Source organism: Triticum dicoccoides, chromosome 1A (genome assembly GCF_002162155.2).
Source record: "Triticum dicoccoides isolate Atlit2015 ecotype Zavitan chromosome 1A, WEW_v2.0, whole genome shotgun sequence".
Lineage (NCBI taxonomy): Eukaryota > Viridiplantae > Streptophyta > Magnoliopsida > Poales > Poaceae > Triticum > Triticum dicoccoides.
This window is the reverse complement of record NC_041380.1, coordinates 202,907,136-202,912,436: the sequence shown is the minus strand read 5'-3', so window position 1 is coordinate 202,912,436 and position 5,301 is coordinate 202,907,136.

The window sequence follows — 5,301 nt, the reverse complement described above, 5'->3', positions numbered from 1 at the left end:
CCATCAGAGCCGCGGTGATTCCTCCCAACTTCAGGTTGGCGACTGGAGTTAGTAAGTTCACTGGTGAGTCCAAGCCTGATACTTGGCTTGAGGACTACCGAGTGGCTGTTCAGATTGGCGGCGGTAACGATGAAGTGGCAATGAAACACCTGCCTCTTATGTTGGAAGGTTCGGCCAGAGCATGGCTGAATCAGTTAGCACCCAGCAGCATTTACACTTGGGAAGATCTTGCCCGAGTGTTTGTCAGAACATTTGAAGGAACTTGCAAGCGACCAACAGGGTTGATAGAGCTGCAGTCTTGCGTGCAGAAGCCGAATGAAACTTTGAGGGCCTACATCCAGAGATGGATCACATTGCATCACACAGTAGAGAACATATCTGATCACCAAGCAGTCTGTGCCTTCAAGGAAGGAATTAAGTACAGAGAACTGAACCTGAAATTCGGTCGAACCGGAGACATGTCTTTGAGTCGAATGATGGAGATTGCCACCAAGTGTGCCAATGGTGAAGAAGAGGATCGGCTCCGGAGTGGCAAGCACAAGTCAGTCGCCCACGAAACCGGAGGAGGGAACTCCAGTCGGAAGTAGAAGCGGAAAGCCGAGCCAGCTACTCCTGGAGAAGCCTTGGCCGTGACTCAAGGAAAGTTCAAGGGGAAGCCCAAAGGGCCTTGGAACCCCAAGAAGGTGAAAGACCAAGACAGAAATGATGTGTTGGATCTGCCATGTCACATTCACACAAAGAAAGATGAAGAGGGTAAACTCATTTATCCGAAACATACCACTCGACAGTGTCGGCTCTTGATCCAGCAGTTCCAAGGGAAACAGCCCAAAGATAAGGAAAAGGAGTCGGACAAAGTTGAGGACAAGGAATATAGTGATGATGGGTACCCCCAGGTCAATTGTACCCTGATGATTTTTGCTGATGTTGAAAGCAAAAGTCGATTGAAAGTTATCAACCGAGAAGTGAATATGGTCGCTCCGGTGACACCCAGTTATTTGAAATGGTCTCAGACTGCCATCACATTCGACCAGTCCGATCACCCGACGCACATAGCCACCCCTGGGAGGCAAGCTTTGGTGGTCGACCCAATTGTTGAAGGCAATCGACTGACCAAAGTTTTGATGGATGGAGGCAGTGGCCTGAATATACTGTATGCAGAGACGTTGAACGGGATGGGCATTCCGATGTCTAGACTCAGTACCAGCAACATGAGTTTCCATGGAGTAATTCCTGGAAAGAAGGCTGAGTCACTCGGCCAAATTGCTCTTGATGTGGTTTTCGGTGATTCCAAAAATTACCGCAAAGAAAAGTTGACATTTGAAGTTGTGGATTTCCAGAGCGCTTATCACGCTATTTTGGGAAGGCCAACTTATGCACGATTCATGGCTCGACCATGTTATGTGTACCTCAAATTGAAGATGCCTGGTCCCAGAGGTGTGGTCACTATTACCGGCAATCGGAAGAAGGCGAAAGAGTGCTTTCAGAAAGGCTCAAAGATCGCCGATGCTCAGATGGCAGTGGTAGAGATGTAGGAATACCAGAAAACTACAGACCCGAGTGATTTGTTGCGAGCCAAGAAGCCCGCTACAGAATCAGCGTTTCAGTCGTCCGGTGAGACAAAGTCGATTCACATTCACCCGGCCGACCCCAATGCTGCTCCGACTCATATCTCTACGACACTCGACTCCAAATAGGAAGAAGCGCTCATCCAGTTCCTCCGTGAGAACTGGGACATCTTCGCATGGAAGCCTTCTGACATGTCGGGTGTTCCCAGGGGGCTGGCTGAGCACCGTCTACGAGTCGACTCAAAAGTGAAACCTGTCAAAGAACATCTTCGACGGTCCGCCGTCCAGAAGAGAAAGGCCATTGGCGAGGAGGTGGCTCGACTCTTAGCAGCAGAGTTCGTCCGAGAGATTTACCACTCCGAGTGGCTTGCCAATGTTATCATGGTCCCCAAGAAGGACAAGTCACTTCGCATGTGCATTGACTTCAAACATATCAATCGGGCCTGCCCGAAAGATCATTTTCCTCTCCCCCGCATCGACCAGATAGTCGACTCGAATGCGGGATGTGAGCGCCTGTCTTTTTTAGACGCCTATTCCGGTTACCATCAGATCCGTCTGTATGGTCCCGACGAGATCAAAACAGCTTTCATCACTCCATTCGGGTGCTTATGTTATGTTACCATGCCATTCGGCCTCAAAAATGCCGGAGCCATGTTCATGAGGATGATTCAGAAGTGTTTGCTCACTCAAATCAGTCGGAGTGTGGAAGCATACATGGATGATATTGTGGTCAAGTCACGGAAAGGTTCCGACCTGCTGACTGACCTTGCTGAGACATTTGCCAACCTCAGGAGGTATGATATCAAGCTTAACCCATCAAAGTGCACATTCGGAGTTCCTAGCGAAAAGTTACTCGGTTTTCTCGTTTCCGAACGAGGAATCGACGCCAAACCAGAAAAAGTTGGTACTATACTCCGAATGAAGCGCCTTGTGCGCGTGCACGATGTCCAGAAGCTTACTGGTTGCTTGGCCGCTTTAAGTCTATTCATTTCTCGTCTCGGTGAAAAGGCATTGCCTCTTTACCGACTGATGAAGAAGTCAGACAAGTTCGAGTGGACTCCTGAAGCTGATGCAGCGTTTGTAGAGCTAAAAGCCCTGCTCTCCACCCAGCCGGTGCTTGCTGCCTCAATCAGCAAAGAGCCTTTGCTGCTTTACATTGTAGCCATGAGACAAGTCGTCAGTTCAGTACTTACGGTCGAGCGGGAATAAGAAATAAAAACCTTTAAAGTTCAGCGCCCAGTATATTATGTTTCTGAAGTTTTGACCCCATCAAAGCAAAGATATCCTCATTATCAGAAGCTTGTATATGGGATTTATATGACCACGAAGAAGGTTGCACATTACTTCTCTGACCATTCCATTACAGTCGTTAGCGACACTCCATTGTCAAAGATTCTGCACAACAGAGATGCAACTGGTCGAGTGGCAAAATGGGCGATTGAATCCTTCCCCTAGATATCAAGTTTGAGGCAAAGAAAGCTATCAAGTCCCAAGCAATTGCAGATTTCGTCGCTGAGTGGATTGAACAGCAACTGCCGACTCAAGTTCACTCGGAGCACTGGACCATGTTCTTCGACGGTTCTAAGATGCTGAATGGTTCCGGTGCTGGGGTAGTATTGGTTTCCCCCCGAGGAGATAAGCTCAGATATGTTCTCCAAATCCACTTTGATTCCTCCAATAACGAAGCAGATTATGAAGCACTTTTGTATGGGTTGCGCATGGCCATTTCACTCGGTGTCCATCGCCCCATGGTCTATGGCGACTCAGATTTGGTGGTGAATCAAGTGATGAAGGAGTGGGACATCAGAAGTCTAGCCATGACTGGTTATTGCAATGCAGTGAGAAAGCTAGAGAAGAAATTCGAGGGGTTAGAGCTGCATCATATACCCCGACTGAAAAATCAAGCAGCTGATGATTTGGCAAAAATAGGTTCCAAGAGAGAAGCCATTCCCAGCAATGTGTTTCTGGAACACATCCACACACCATCAGTTCAAGAGGATCCTTTCACCGAAGAAGCCCCGCAGCCAAAAAGTGCCACGGATCTGACTGAAGTTGAGGTTCCAGCAGTGGTCGACCTGATCATGGAAGTTTTGGTCATCACTCCCGACTAGACAGTGCCGTACATCGCGTACATCCTAAGGAAAGAACTCCCAGAGAATGAAGAAGAGGCTCGACAGATCATCCGTCGATCTAAGGCCTTTACTGTGATAAAGGGACCGTTGTACAGGGAAAGCGCGACTGGAGTCGGTCAAAAATGTATAACACCAGAAGAAGGTCAAATAATTCTTGATGATATCCACTCGGGGACCTGTGGCCATCATGCATCCTCTCGGACCATCGTGGCTAAAGCATACCGAGCGGGATTTTACTGGCCAAAAGCAAATGAAATGGCAAAGGAGATAGTCGACAAATGTGAAGGATGTCAGTTCTATTCCAATATGTCGCACAAACCCGCCTCAGCCTTGAAGACCATTCCACTTGTCTGGCCCTTCTCTGTTTGGGGATTGGATATGGTTGGGCCGCTGAGAACTGGCAGGAGCGGCTTCACCCATGTGCTGGTGGCAGTCGACAAATTCACTAAATGGATTGAAGCTAAACCTATCAAGAATCTTGATGCCTGCACTGCTATCAGCTTTATCAGAGAGTTGATATTCAGATATGGAGTTCCGCATAGTATCATCACTGACAATGGGTCAAACTTCGATTCCGACAAGTTCAGAGCTTTTTGCGCCTCTCAAGGCACACGAGTCGACTACACGTCAGTCTCTCACCCCAGTCGAATGGACAAGCAGAAAGAGCAAATGGTCTAATTCTCAAAGGACTAAAACCCCGACTGATGCGCGATCTCAAGCATGCAGTAGGCACATGGGTCGACGAGCTTCCGTCAGTTCTTTGGGGATTGAGGACCACCCCTAATCGGTCGACTGGACGAACTCCATTCTTTCTGGTCTATGGAGCTGAAGCAGTTTTGCCGAGTGACTTGCTTCACAATGCACCCCGAGTCGAACTCTACTCTGGGGATGAAGCAGAACAAGCCCGGCAGGACGCAGTCGACCTCCTAGAAGAGGAAAGAGAGATGGCCATGATCCGATCGACCATCTATCAGCAGGACTTGCGTCGATTCCATGCCAGAAATGTGAAGAGTCGAGCCTTCCAAGAAGGAGACTTGGTCCTCCGAGTGGATCAACAGAAACCACACAAGCTCGCTCCTACTTGGGAAGGTCCTTTCATCGTCACCAGAGTTCTCCACAATGGAGCATACCATCTTTACAATGTCGATCGCCAGATTGATGAGCCACGAGCTTGGAATGCGGAGCTGCTCCGCCCCTTTTATACTTAAGTACTCACTCGGATGAGATGTAATAAGAGATACCTCTGTAGTTTATTTATTAAAAGACAAAAGTGTTATAATTTTCCCAGTGATTGTTTTTGCTTTTGCTTACGTGAGAAATCCCCCAGTGGGTGGCTTAGCCGCGAATTCGTTTCGCCTAAGTTTGTAAAAATCCTACCGAGTGGTGAGCAAGCCTCTCACTCGGGGGCTTAGCTGCGAATCCATTTCGCCTAAGTTTGAAAAATCCTATCGAGTGGTGAGCCAGCCTCCCACTCGGGGGCTTAGTTGCAGTCCAAGTACTCGCCTAAGTTTAAAAAATCCTACCGAGTGGTGAGCCAGCCTCCCACTCGGGGGCTTGGCTACAGTCCAAGTACTCGCCTAAGTTCTAAAAATCCTACCGAGTGG